Below are 15,546 nucleotides of genomic sequence, written 5' to 3'. Positions count from 1 at the left end.
GTGACTGGTACAGCCCAGGTCTCAGGGCATATCTCAGGGCTAAACACACGCCCACACTATACAGTGCCTGGCACTAGGCACATGCTTCCCAAATTTTAGGAAGGGTTAAGTTCATAGGGTTAAGTTCACAGACTCTGGAGCCAGGCTGTCTGGGTATGTTTCTGGGCTCTGCTGGTTTGTAACTGGGTGCCCTTGGGCAAATCACTTACCCTCTCTGTTCCAGTCTCTCCATCTTTAGCATGGAAGGGTCATAACAGCATTTCCCTGGAAGATTATTGTAAGAATCACATGAGTTAATATATGTTACGTACTTAAAATAGTGCTCGGCATTCCAGCACTATATGAGTTTGCTGTTGGTGCTTTCTAATGCTTTTTTTTTTTTTTAAGATTTTATTTATTTATTTGACAGAGAGAGAGAGACAGCGAGAGAGGGAACACAAGCAGGGGGAGTGGGAGAGGGAGAAGCAGGCTTCCCGCTGAGCGGGGAGCTTGATGCGGGGCTCCATCCCAGGACCCTGGAATCATGACCTGAGCCGAAGGCAGACGCTTAACGACTGAGCCAGCCAGGCGTCCTGGTGCTTCCTAATGCTTGATAGAACTTACCTACACTAAGAGGTAAGAGTTGAGGTTTGAGGACGATGGCAGGTGGTTGGGATCAAGAGGGAAAGGGAGACAGGGTGGGCTGGGAGTCCTCATGGTGTAGGAGAAAACCAAGAGCCTGGACTTCCCAAGGATAATGTTGGGACCTTGGAGAAGAGAGCAGGAGACGTGGGAAGATCCTAGAAACTCATTCATTTTATCAGAATTTGTGGTAGGTTAATTCTGATCTGGGAAAGGAGAATGGAACTTCCTTTCTTCCTTCCCCCCTTCTTTGGCTCTCTCCCCAGGACTCATGTGAGGAAGCTTCTCTGGACACTGACTCTCAGTTTATCACATCATTTCCGTGGAAACATACATTTCACATTCTTACCTACTGGCGGTCAACACAATCACTAGAAAAGAGGGGACTGCCTGTTACATAAAACCACGATGGTTTCTTCCTATTCTCAAGCATCTGGAAAAAATAGAAAAATTTAAAACCTGCCTTGGAGGCATTTCTAACTCTCCAACCTACGCCCACTGGATAGAAAATGAAAACCTAAATTTTTCCATCCACCGTTTTCAGTTTGCATTCACAGGTCTGGAGTTACAGAGAAATAACCTGGTGTGGTGTCAAGACTGAGTTTTAAAATCTAGAAGGGAAATGACTTTGGACTTCAGAGCAAGGTCATCACGACTCGAGAACCAAGAACAAGAACGTTTTCTTGATTCCTGAGCCTGCGTTCATGAGCTCAGACCGACCTTTACTGATTATTTAAGCTCCTGAGGTTTGAATGCAATGGAAATCATCAGGTTATTTGTCAGCTGCTGAGTTAGTTTGGTTGTTTAAACAATTAAATCAAGCAAGAAGGTAGGCAGACACACGCAAACACGTGCCTGATATTGGCACTAGGTGCCCTTGGGTGAGGCAAGCTTAACTATGGCCGGATGTAGGAGTTTGCACATTACCCGTGCTGCCTGAGAGACCTGGTTTGGACTCCTGGCTCTGCCACTTACCAAGGTTATTTGACACCTCTGAATCTCAACCTGCTCATCTTTCAAATGGGGCTAGTCATTTCAGGTGCCTCATGGAGGTCTCAAAGGTTGAAACGAGATGGTCCACTCTCATGGTGTGTTAGTTAGTAGTGTGACTGCCTCTGTTTTGGAGCTCAGGAGCAGAGAGATGGCTCCTATCAGGAGAAAGAGCTGATTTGCAGAAGCCTGTTGCTGGGCATTTTTGGGACGAGTGTGAGCAAGCTAAGGGGGAGCATTCAGGGCGAGGTGGAGAGAGAGAGTGTTAGTTCTGTTATAAACAGCAGATGTACCCAGTGACACCTTCTGGGGCCAGGAATGACCTAACGCCCTTAAGAATCCACATGCCAATTTTTTGACATTTTTTTGGACCTGTTTGGCTCTGATGTCACCTACCTACTCACCCAGTGCCCATCGTTAGCCCTGATTCTGAAGTAAACGTCTGCTGTGCCGTGAAGCTCTGGGTCCTCGTTTGCTGGGTCAGTCTTGTGGTTTATACCCGTAGCCCAAGCATAATCACCTTCACTTTTAAAAGTGCACAAGTTTGGGCTATAAATTACGTCCTAACTACTCCAAATACCTTCTGTGCAGTGGTGTGTTTGGAAAATGAAGGAAAAGAGGTGGAGATGAGGAGGAGAGGAGATGCAGCGGTGGAGACGGGCTGGGGGTGGGGCAGACATAGGAGCTGGGGGCCAGAGAGGACCAGGGGAGCCAGCCACAGAGGGAGAAACGGGAGAGATGCAGGGGTGCCCTCCATGCTCAGGATGGGGCTGCCAGCCACTTGCATCTTTAGGGAGAGCTGAAAGATAGGGGATATTAGGCAACTAGCAAATGGGTCATATTTATAGCATTTTAAGGTAAATCTACATACACCAAAATACAAAAATTCCATCTCCAGAAATCCCCTTGCTCCTGTGCCAGGAACACCTCCACTCCCTGCCCCCAGCCAACACTGATTTGTTTTCTGTCTGTATGGTTTGGGCTTGGAAAGAGTATCAGATAAGTGGAATGATATGTTATGGAGCTTTTTGAGTCTAGCTTCCTCCATTTTTCGTAATGCATTTGAGATTGATCTATGTGGTTGCATGTATTAATAGCTGGACCTTTTCATTACTGAGGTGTATTCCTTCGTATGGATATAACACAGTTTGTCTATCCATGTCTTGGTGCGAGGACATTTAGATGGTTTTCATTAACAATTTTGACAAATCAATATACCTGTGTAACTGGTACCCCTCTTCAGTTACACGTATAGGTTTCATTTAAAATACCGCTGAGAAACAAATTCTACTTCAAGGCTTCTTGACCTTTTCTGAGCTATGGATCCCTTTGCTAGCTTGGTGAGCCCTCTCTGAACGCTTTCAATGCCTAAGATAAAATGCATAGGATCTCAAAGGAAGCCAATTATACCGAAATGCAATTAGCAGACAAGAAGAAGAAATGTGTGATTAAGAAGAAATACAAGAAGAAATGAAGGAACAATATATGTATTTCTTTATGAACCCATTACATAAACTCCAGAAGCAGGTCTGATAACTACTGAAATTTCCAAGTAGTGATGAACGGAAATGACACTTGAAGATAACTTGCTTCTGGAAGTGGATAAAAAATGTCTCTGATTTTTATTGGGGATAAAGCCCCAGCTACAATTACTGGAATAGTTTGTTCCTTACATTCATCCCTGGAAGAATTGCCAAATTTGAGTTTCATGAATATAAAATACGATTTTTCCCCGGGAACCTCCAGAATTCTATCCAAGCGCCTTTTGGGGACTTGGATTATGGTGCCTTGTTGTAATTAGAACATCCAGCTAGCTCATTTTGTTGCTACAACCCTAAAAGGGAGATGGCAGGTCAACTTTTTTTTTTTTTTTTTTTTTTGCAGACTTCCATATTCCCAGAGACAGAGCCTGGGTCTTTCTCTCTGCTGACTCCCAGCTGTTGACTGGTGCATAAACGCCTATTTCAGGCAGGTGCCTGGTCGCGACTTGCTTCTGTGACTTTAGAAACTGCTCAGCTTACAGCAGCGTAACCATTATGCCTTTAAATCCCATGAAAGAAAACTGGAACAAAGCCCTCAAAGTCCTCGGGGAGGTGAAACATCTTTTTATCTCGACCTAGGAGACCTGCCACCTGAATTTATAGCAGTATACACACACTTAAAGCAGAAGCAAAAAACAAATGAACAAACAAAAAGGCAAGAATCGGTTAGCCAGGAGTAGAAAAATACAACCCATAACCCACATTTTGTGAGCTCTGAGTTTTTACTGAAACATGAGCCAGTATGATTCTGGGAAAATTCAACTTCCTGGTGTAAAGACAGGCTTAGAAAACAGCTTTCAAGTTTGGTGTATATCGAATGCTCCGGCACTCACCCAGCTGGATTTTTTCAGATGTAATGCACATTAAGTGCACCAGAGACATGGAGACCAGTAATGTCTTATAAACCACCGAGATTTACAAGGAAGAATAATTATATCCAAAAAATACAAAATCTTCTCCAAATAAGGTTGCTTTGAAATCTAGCTGTTTACTCTTTTTCTCACTCCTTCAAACAATCTAGAATTCCCTCCCCCTTTGACTGCCGTATGTCTACATTGCTTTCACACCCACCAAGTCCCTTATTCACTCCTTCACTATAAACATCCATATGACCAACATATACCTTCCTTTTATTCTTTCATCAAAGGTCCCAGGTGGGTTAACTTCAGGGAACTGTCAAAGACTCTCTACCTGAAAAATAGTTTCTCACTTGCTCTTAACATGTTCATGGGTGCAAAGCTTTTATTTCCCAAATAGAGGTAGGGACTTAAAGTGTAAATGCTCTTTGGTGTGGTAGCTCATTGACCCAAGTTCACACGAAGGAGTAGATGTGTGATCCTCAAGGCGGTCTTCCCAAACCTGGAAGAACGTGAGACATTCCTGCAGAAGGAATGGAACAGACACCAGGGCCTCCAGTCCGACCAGTTGGATAAATCATTTCTGGAGACAGGGCCAGGGGACCTTTCATTCTGACACATGCCCCGGGCACCCCTCCTATTGTGATGCACAGCTGGGGTTGGGCACCACTGCCTTTGAGCACTGACGGTCTGCTGTCAATGCTTTACCTTGGTTATGTCCACAGTTTCTGGGTTTTGTTCACACAAACTTCTTGTTTGGTCCCAAATAACCTTGTAAGGGCAGGGCAGGGACCACTTCCCAATAGTAAGGTTGGGAAACTTGTCCAAAGACACCCAGAAACCAAGCACAAGTAAAAGAGGAAGAAAGTAGAGCTGGTCTGCCCTTGGCTTATTTTGAAATTTTGTTTAAAGACAATCTTGTATGTTAATAAATGCCATGAGTGTCATCTGTGAAACCAGGGACTTAAATATGAAATGGGCTTTTAAGAAAAGCCTGCTTCCATTTGCAAATGGAGTCGGGAGCCCTCCAGAGAGAATCTTTCAGCTGGATGGTAAGGATGTATTTCTTTTTCTTTCTTTCTTTCTTTCTTTCTTTCTTTCTTTCTTTCTTTCTTTCTTTCTTTCTTTCTTTCTCTCTTTCTCTCTTTCTCTCTTTCTCTCTTTTCTTTCTTCCTTTCTTCCTTTCTTCCTTTCTTCCTTTCTTCCTTCCTTCCTTCCTTCCTTCCTTTCTTCCTTTCTTCCTTTCTTTCTTTCTTTCTTTCTTTCTTTCTTTCTTTCTTTCTTTCTTTCTTTCTTTCTCTCTTTCTCTCTTTCTTTCTTTCTTTTTTCTTGGCAAGAAAGTTGCCATCCTTGTCTCAGTAGAGAAAGGGCCGGTCAATTATCTTGGACTCTCCTGATTTTTGGGTTACAAATATTGACAAGTATAAATGGGGTTGCGAATGTATACAAATAAAGAAAAAAGTTTTACGAAGTATTTGAATCCTCAGATAATGAGGATCGGCTGTACTTTGTACAGATTGACTCATAACACCCCTAGTAGAAGGACCCATTCTCTTGCCCCAAGTCAGACAGCTAGGAAGAAGGAAGCCAGGGCTCCCCAGAGCCCCACCTGCTGCTTTCGGGTATATGAAAAGTGCCAGGTGCCACGGAGACCCTCCACTCCGCCAAGAACACCTTGGACACTGGGATCTTTCTAGAATATTTTATGGGTTTGGGGGCTACGGTACAGGGTCTGAGGAAGGCACTTGTGCCTCTCATCACTGCTTCTAGTGGGGCAATTGTTTACAAGCTAAAGAACAGGAAGGACCCCACATTCCCGGTTGCTAATTGGCCCTATTTTCAAGAAGAAATAAACAAGAGAACAGAGAACAAGATTTAGCAGCAGTGTTGGGAAGGCTGGTAGGAATAGGGGTGGGATTTGGGCAGCAACCTTCATGGCGAGCCTACAAGAAGGAGGCTGTGGCCTGAAGCCAGCCACCTGCATGGAGAGGGAAGCAGGTTCCCAAAACAGAGTTCCACATTAAGGAGGAGCACAACCTGACTGATCCATAGAATCTACAAAAGCTGAACTCATAGAGACAGAGAAGACATTGGTGCTTCCCAGGGGCTGGGGGTGGGGAAATGGGGAGATACTGATCATAGGGTACAAACTTACAGTGATGAGATCTGTAAGTTCTGCCGAGCTAACGTATAGCTGGGCGATTACAGTTAACAAGACTGAAATATACTTGAAAGTTGCTAAGAGAGTAGATCCTAAATGTTGCTCACCACACCAAAAAATGTTAATTAAGTGAAGTGGTGGAGGTATTAAGTATCCTTGTTGTGGTCATCATCTTGCCATATATATGTATGTGCATCAAATCATCATGTTGTACATCTTAAATCTTACACAATGCGATATGTCACTTAGATCTCAATAAAGCTGGTGAAAAAAGTGGAACATTATTATGATTATATTTTTTATACAAGGGCCTGAAAGTGATCAAGCTATCCTCAGGGGAAATATTTCAGAAAAAAAAAATCATTTTAAAGAGTCAAATTCACAACTCATAATTTAATCCAGTTCAATCCCATGTCATTTCACTCTGTGGCATCCCCTATTTCTACTCCGGGACAGTGACCACTTCTCAGGGTTGATGAGATTATTAAGTGATTTAAAATAACGTATCGTGTATAAAGAATGCTCTGTATAGCGGCAGAATGCATAACAATCTATTTAGAAGAGGGAACTAGACAGAACAATCTTTAAGGTCTTTGATCTTGCTCTCAGTAACCATACTTGCAATAGAATTATGGAAGAATTTTAAACCTAATTTAGACAGTCATAAAGGAAGTATAAAGGGCAGAAATTACCGTGCCATGTAAATTTCTAGTTAAATTTCTAATTGGTACTATAATGCTTTATTTGCAAGATGGATAATTATATAATAAGTAGTTATATATAATGTATGTATATTAAATCACTGTACCTAAAATATTTAAATATGGGGCTTTTTCCCAATAATACTGTGCCATTTCATAAATAAATATAATAAAATAGAACCAAATATCTATATTGTTTTTCCCCAACACACGCAACCACCAGTCTGCTTTTGAGATTTTGGTTCATTATTCTGTACTATGTGCTAGGCATATAGGGCTCTTCCTTCCTTTCTTTCCTTCCTTTTCTCCCTCCCTCTCTCTTCCCTCCCCGTCCCCTTCCTTGGGTTCTTCCTTTCTTTCTTTCAATCAATAAGACATTTTCTTGGTTCATTTGAAATAAGGAAGTAAACCTCATTGCTAACTAAGACTTAAAACTGTAAGCACTTTTTTGCTTTTAATTTAAGCATTTTGTTTTCATGAAGATGACTGCTTCAGCCTTCCTATTTTGCGGTTTGTGATGTGTTCTGGATCAAGACACCAGAAAATAGGTTAGATTGAATTTAGGATAGAATCATGGGCTTGGAATGAGAGCTCAGTTGCTCATCCTTGGGGAAACACTCACACTTTAAGAGGCAAACTCAGTTATATTGTTTTTGGCTCTGGGAGACCTTTTCTGCTCACTTCTTGATTCTCAGCTTTGTTCTGCTCTGATTAGTGATTTCCAAGTATGTGAGATGTTAGATCATAGATTACAGATTACAGAATTGGAGTACTGAAGTAACCCCACAATCATCTGATTCAAAGTTCTCATTCAGGATGATGTCCCATCAAGTGAAAGGGGCTTCCCAAGGTCACTGAATTCACCACCTTCCTCATCACACCCATGCACCTCTGGGGAGAGTGTGCCCACAGAGCTGAGGCTCAAGTAGACCCTCCTTCACAGGCTTTATCTCTTTCTGGTCCAATCAGCTTAAACTCAACCAAATTAAAAAGGAAAGCTCAAATCTTGGTAAGATTTGGGGGGTGTAACAGTCATGAGCTAAATGATCTCATTCTAAGTGTGCTGAATAAATGAACAAAAATACATTTCAAACATTTGACTCCAAGTTTTTAAGAAATGTGTTTCAAAATATGAGCAGCAAAAATATTTTTACAAAGCATGGCCTTGGCATATTTGAGTTTATAGAGTGTGGCTAAAGATCTTCAAAATAAACAAATGCGTAATCAAAGTTATTGAGGAAGCATGGCATGAAACACCAGCAATGAGCCAGCATGAACATCAGCAGGTTTATACTGTAGTAAGGTTTTTCCACAGCAGGGTGGGACACTTGTTCCATTTGTGTTTATTTCTCCAACACTAGCTGAGTCTGTGCCACAGAAAGGTCCTCAGAAAAAAACTGGTGTGGTGGATGATGGATGGATGGATTGATGGATGGGTGGATTGGGTGGATTGGATGATGGATGGATGGGTAGGTCTTCTCAAAGCTCACTGTGAGTAGAATGGAAATGGTTTTTCTAAAGGACAATTTCATGACTATATTATACAGAGATGATAACTTAATTTTGTGATGTGGTGCTCACTTTTTTTTTTTAAAGATTTATTTATTTATTTGAGAGAGCGAGAAAGAGAGAGAGAGAGAGAGTACATGAGAGGGGGGAGGGTTAGAGGGAGAAGCAGTCTCCTCGCTGAGCAGGGAGCCTGATGCGGGACTTGATCCAGGGACTCCAGGATCATGACCTGAGCTGAAGGCAGTCGCTTAACCAACTGAGCCACCCAGGCGCCCCCCCTTTTTTTGTTTAAAGATTTATTTATTTATTTGAGAGAGCGAGAATGAGAGAGAGAGAGAATACATGAGGGGGGGAAGGTTAGAGGGAGAAGATGTGGTGCTCACTTTTTCATGAACCTGTAGTTAGGTAAAATGGTAAAAACAAAAGATTTGAAAGTCTCACAATGGCCAGCTTGTGCTTTACCTGGCCACTCAGAGCTTACCTGGTTCCCGGCAGATGAGAGGTATTTTTTGGAAATGTGGGAACAAGGCTTGCTTTAGTATTATCTTTTCTCTTTACCTCCATCTTTTTTCACTCTGACAGATAACTTTTTCCCCCAATGTTTCCTATAAGGAATGGAAATTTAAGAAACTGAATTTTCTAAGCCCTTATGTGTCAATGGATGCCCAGGGCCATGAAAGCTGGCTTTTTGACAAGTGTCAAGGGATTAATATTTTAGATAAATGTCCTGTGTTATAGAAGAAGTCCATTCCAATATCTGGACAGTGAAAAACAATCAGACCAGCCATTGGACCACCACCTGAAGGCAAATCAATATCACTTGGCGATTGTGCAGAAACATCCAAGTTTACAAAACACTTTACACATTATCACTTTCAATGCTCAGAGGAACCCAGGGTGGTAAGTTTATCACCAAGAAGTGGCTCGCACAATACAACACAGCCAGTTAGCAGCAGAATTAAGAGTTGAGCCTAGACTTCCAGATGCAAATCTCATAATCTCTCTATCCTTTCAAAGAGCTTCTCATCAGGATTCATTAGTAATCATCTGTGAGATGATTTGAGGAGTGAACACCCCCCCCCCCGACACAACACAGCACCACCTCATCTACTGCCCCCAAGCTCCTGGTAGAGTCAATATAAGAGATGAAGTAATTTTCTATGGAAAATCCTGTAATTAGGGGGCCAGAGGGAGGCTGGTCTGCCTCTCACCCAACAATTGAGGTTATGAACTGGTTAATTCCTGGTGGTTGGGGGGCCGTCCTGTGCGTGGGATGAGGCTTAGCAGCATCCCTGGCCTCTGTTCCCTAGATGCCAGGAGCAGCCTCCAATCGGGACAACCCAAAAGTGTGTCCAGACATTACCAGATGTCCCACGAGGGGCATAATTGCTGCTACTTGAACCCAGTATTCACACACACCTCCATCCATTGCCGTAGATTCCAGGGTTCTGGAGGACTGGAGGGAGGAGAGAGAAAACTTGGGAGTTTAGAGTTAAAAGAAAAGTGAGTTTCTACAACATGTGGAGAGCAATACAGAAGACTGGACAGTTCGAGGAAAATGCGAAAATGCTTAGGAAAAAAAAACTTTAGAGATAGAAGTGGCAGGTTTAAAACTGGCTGTCAGTCTTGAGTTTTAGTATTGTTTTTATCTGCAGTGGGATTGTTACTGCTACTCCTGGGCTCAGAAGGGAAGGTGCTGTGAGAATAAGAGGCTCTGCTCCCAGGAGCCAGGTTGGCACAGGGGTCCGCACCCCTCCACCCCTATCCTTCTCCCCAGACTTACCATGAGGCCTGCAACACGGCTTCGTCTTTTCCCTCCCAGACTGTAGGCTGCCTTTCCAGAAGGGCTTTCAGAAAGTGGTTTGTAATACAATTTTGGAGGCTTCTCCCCTACTTTCCCTCCCCCTCCTCCTACCCTTCCTTCCCCCCCTCTTTTTTGTTAAAAATCTCTTCTCTCATCCAACAGGTATTTGTTCCAAATCTCGTTTGTTTTGAGAACAGTGCAAGATCATGTGGAAAGAAAACAGAAAAAATCCTCACTAGCTAGGTGAGTTCATGGTAGGGTGACCATATGATTCATTGTCCAAACTAAGATGCGTTTGTGAGTGACAGGAGGTGCTTTTGTGATTATGCTCCTCAGTCAACAGGATAACCCAGGACTGTCATGGGCTAAGTGGGATGAAGTGTCGTGGTTTTTCCAACACTTTAATACACTGTTCTATCACGATGTGTCCTCTGAGACGATACTAACAGCGAGGTCACAGTGTCAACAACAATGCTGTGCTCAGTACGATACGAACATTGTCTGACCTATAATGGCCATGGTCCTATTACAACGTCTTCTGTTCTAGATAATGTCTGTGCTCCAATCCTTGCCTTCTAGTTTAGGCTGATTTTCAGCAATGGCTGTCTTCTTTCTCTTCTTCTTCTCCTCCTCCTCCTCCTCCTCCTCCTCCTTCTTCCTTGTCTTCTAGATTTTATTTCTTTAAGTAATCCCTCACCCAACATGGGGCTTGAACTCACAACCCCGAGATCAAGGGTCGCATGCTCCACCGACTGAGCCAGCCAGGCGCCCCAGTGATAGCCTTCTTTTAACTGAAATATACCTTTGCAATTAACTGGGTAAATCCAGGGAAATTAAGGCAGGTTTGGGGCCACTCTAAGGTGAGGAGGAACAGTTGTTTGAAGAGAAATCAGCGAAAGGGGGACTTTCGCTCAGTCATAATGCATCCTGTGATCTGAATGTTATACATACATTGAAATCCCAAGGATCCTTCTGAATGGAACAGACGCCTGCTAGAGAAAGAGGAGATCTCTATGGACGTGAGCCCATTTGTTATGGAAAAACAGCAAAAGGACAAATCTTCACATTGTTTAGTTATAAGCCCTTGAGTTTTCCCTTGTTAATCCCTGAGTTATCCTACTTCGTGATTCCTAGTAATATATGGTAGGCAAGCTCTGTAATTACTAAGAACTACTTAATTACCTGTACATTTGTCTCTTGCATCCCAGCCTCAAATCTGTCACCTCTGTCTAACCCTCCTTGGTATTTAAATAGCTAATCTGGTGCCGACTGCTGAGTTAACGATGTGCAAACCTCTAAGCACCTTCACCTTGACCTTCACAATTGTGTTTCTTTGGTATTTCCTTTTGTGTTTCTGTGTGTGAACTGACTTGGCCTTTGCTAATAATTAAAAGTATTCGCTGAAGTATTCACCAAAGTCAGTAGATAAGAATTTCTGTGGACAGTGTGTCTGTGACATTAGCTTGTCCCCCAAAGTATAAAACCAACTGAGGTGAGTATTTTTGAAAACTGGTTGGAGTCGATACATATGTATTTGAAAGCATCCATGTATTCATTACTCAGTAGGTAGTAGGCTTCTGCTATGACGTGCTCAGTCCTGTCCTAGGCACTGACAACAAAAACCCCTGGCTTCATGCACCAGCATCCTAGTGGGGTGGGACTGGGGAGACAGATAATAAAGAAGCAAAATACATTATATGTCATGGGGAGATAACAACTATGGGAAAAATAAGGCCGAAAAGGCTGACAGGGAGTAGGAATTGAGCTTTAAAATAGGATGCTTATCCATTACTCACAATAGTCAGGATATGAAAACAATGTGTATATCTTTTGATGGATGAACGGAGAAGAAAACATGCTATATACACATGATGGAGTATTACTCAGTTTTTAAAAAGAAGGGGAACCTGCCTTTTGTGATACCTATGGGGCATTCTGTTAAGTGAAATAAGCCAGATACAGAAAGACAATACTGCATGACCTCACTTATATGTGGAATCTAAAGGGTCAAACTCATATAAACAGAGAATAGAACGGTGGTTAGCAAAGGCTGGGGAGGGGAGGGCGAAGTAGGTAGGTGTTGGTCAATGGCACAAAGTTTCAGTGATGCAAGATGAATACGTTCTGGAGATCTAAGGTACCACAATGTCACCATTAATTAATATAGTATTGTATATTGCTAAAAGGGTAGATCCTAAATGTTATCACCACAAAAATAAGATAATAAAGTGAAATAGGGTGCTTAGAGGAAATAGCTTATGTAAATCTCAACAAGGTAAGGGGTGAACTACACAGATGTAGGGAGCAACCAGGCAGACAAATGCCCAGCAAATTCTGGCAACAGCAGAAAGGCTGATGTGTAAGAAGTCAGTGAGACCAGAAAGAGATTGGGGTGCCTGATTTTATAGGATACATACTTGATGGATAAGGACTTGACTTTTTCTTGGTGTGAGACAGGAAGCCTTTGAAAGGTTTCAAGCATAGGGATGCCCAGCTGGCTCAGTCGGTAGAGCATGTGACTCTTGATCTCAGGGTTGTGGGTTCAAGCCCCATGTTGGGTGTAGAGATTACTTAAAAACAAAATCTTTAAAAAAAGAAATAAAAAATAAAAAAAGAAAGGATTCCAGCATAAAAGTGGCCTGGTGGACTCGTGATTTCGAGGGGGGTCATCTGATTGTGGGGTGGAGAACAGACAAGAAAAGCAAGGGGAAACCAGGACCAGATGGGAGGTAATGGTGGCTTGGTCCAGTGGGGAGCTGTGGGCGTAGAGAGAAGAGGTTAGAGTCTGGATATGTTTTAAAAAGCAGAGATAATAGGATTTATTGGCAGGTTGGATGAAGGGTGTGAGTGAAAGGAGTTAAGGTTTTTAGAATATGCATGTGTGAGTATAAGAGTGTAAGTCTATATAAAGCTGAACATTATCCAAAGGTGTCTGGCTTAATTGCTTGCTTATTTACTTTTGCTCTATCCCAAAGCCCTGCAAGGCTTTGTTCGTTGCTGTATGCCCAGTGTCTAGAATAGTCTCTCTCTCTCAAAAATGAAGAAAGTATTTATTATGAGTAATGGAATTACAGAAAAATTGTAAAGAGCTCTGTTATTCTCTGTCTTTCCAATTTTTAGCTTGGAGTATTTAATGTATTTAAAAATAATACGTTTGTTTAATTATAGAAAATAAAAGAAATTTGCAGAATTATGTGATGTAAACATTTAACAATTGTTTATTAAGATTATGATTAAAATGTGAAAGAGTCTACATTCTACAAATGGCCTGGTGTTATTTTGAAAGCCAATGTCAATGTGAGTAAATGAATCTAAACAGTATACAGGAATAAATCCTAATCCTATAGAATAAAACAGCTTTGTTGGATGTGCAGGATCAGTTGCTAGGACAGAATAGACTTTTTTATTGCTGTTTTTCGACAAGGACACTACCTGGGGCTAGCCTTCAGCCAGCCAGTCAACTGTACTGAGTTTGCGTCCATGAGTTAATTGTCTCTTGATTATCGCTTGATTCAAAAGGAGGTTTTTATTTATTTATTTGACAGAGAGAAAGACAGCGAGGGAGGGAACACAAGCAGGGGGAGCGGGAGAGGGAGAAGCAGGCTCCCGGCCGAGCAGGGAGCCCGATGTGGGGCCCGATCCCAGTATCCTAGGACCATGACCTGAGCCGAAGGCAGACATTTAATGACTGAGCCACCCAGGCGCCCCAAAAGGAGGTTTTTTAGAGATGCCAACCTTCCCATAACCAGGACATTTCTATAAACCTTGCTTGAGTTAAGGCTCATGGAGTATTGTTACTCACATACCTAAGTGCCTTTAATTTGGTTCTTTGTGAAAACAGAGCACTGGAGACAGTTGGTTTATTAAGAAGCAATGTATAGATGTAACTAATCTTGGATGTTTCCAAGTAGAACAAATACACCTAGAGCCCTGCAGTGGGTCACAGGACCACACTGCATGTTTACATTCTGAAATCCAAAAAACTCTGAAAACTGCCAGCTTTTGGGGGGACCTCATCTGGAAGCAAAGCCAGACTGACCAGAACTCATTTGGTGGTGAACTTGAACTGCGGTCCCTGAAGCTATGTATGGTTTTTACATATTGCATCTAATGTGAATTGTGCCACTGCAGAAATAATAACGTGTCTGAGCACAGGGTCGTGTACCGCGTTACATAATATACACTGGAAAGTATAATATACACTCTGCCATCTTTCTATTTCCAAGAATTCTGTTTTCTGAAACACATCTGGCCTCACAGGCTTTGCATCGTCCTGGACTGTGTTTGCTGTCTGGGGCTGATGGCGCTGACTTTGTCCTTCCTTAAGAAATAAGGCTGTCTCGCTTTGCAAATGCTGCAGGATTTTCCCGGCGACTGGAGCATTTGCAAAGCAGGGTCTGTGTCTGACAGTTCTGTCTAGTTTCTATGTGTGCGTGCCGTGCTTTGTGGTGACGAAGCTGCCGGCCCCTTCCTTTCCCGATAGGGCACACCCTTGGAGAAAGGTAGCACGAATCTAGGTGACACTGGGCTCCTGTCTTGTCACCTGTCAGTGATGGAAAATGAGTATTAGAAGGAGGCATCCTGGTGGTTGGCTAAATGGGTGACTCAAACCATATCAAAAGATACCAGCTGATCTTTTAGTGATGACAGAGCCCTCTGTGGACGTGATAGACTAACGTGTATCAGGGCAGTATCAAAGCCATTAAAAGCCTGACAACTCAAATCAGTCTTGAGTTGGGCTCCCTGCTCCATCACATTTAGACTGGGGTTTCCCGGGGCAGTGGGGTCCTCTCTGTAACCCATGTGATTCAGCCTAACTCATAATAAACTTACTACATAATTTTCATCATAACTTCCTTTTCTTGGGGAAAAGGTGTCCAGTCTGGGATTCCGGGAGGTTCCTAACCCCGTAAATTCCACAGCTCCCCTCTTTAAATCTTGTATTTTCACCTCCCTATCCCCACCTCCCCAAGCCCTTAACACACAACTCAGGCTAAAACACTAGCCATGGGTTTAGAATACCTAGAATCTGAAAGATAGACTCTTAGAGTGAAGGATCTAACCTTTCCCCAGTATAAGGCCCCCATACTTGTCATACCTTGAGGAGAGGGCCCCTCATGCACAACAGAGCCCATCTCTGGTCAGAGCAGCTCAACCGAAACCGACTCCTCTTGCTTCTATATGGGGGCCTCAGGAACTTGCAGGAAGGGCCTGCAAAAATTGGAAGGTGGTTTCCCTTTCTCCTTTCTTCCAGGATTTACCCCACTTGCTCTTGGACATTGAGGGAGCACATGGGCATCTGCATTGGGTACCAGCTGAGAAGCTTAACGCTTGGGTCCCTGGGGGAAAGTGGTGATTAGGT

General features: G+C 42.8%; 1 non-coding gene across 1 annotated transcript; it reads left to right on the top strand.

Moving 5' to 3' along the window:
- The first annotated feature begins 12,672 nt into the window (after positions 1-12,672).
- On the top strand, positions 12,673-12,745 carry TRNAK-CUU (transfer RNA lysine (anticodon CUU)). Its single transcript has one exon. It is a non-coding gene; the product is annotated as a tRNA-Lys (tRNA).
- The last annotated feature ends 2,801 nt before the right edge of the window (positions 12,746-15,546 follow it).

This window comes from Mirounga angustirostris, unplaced genomic scaffold (assembly GCF_029215605.1).
Source record: "Mirounga angustirostris isolate CCGP_5_RB_7025 unplaced genomic scaffold, mMirAng1.0.hap1 SCAF_1, whole genome shotgun sequence".
NCBI lineage: Eukaryota > Metazoa > Chordata > Mammalia > Carnivora > Phocidae > Mirounga > Mirounga angustirostris.
This window is presented reverse-complemented; position numbering and strand designations above follow the sequence as displayed.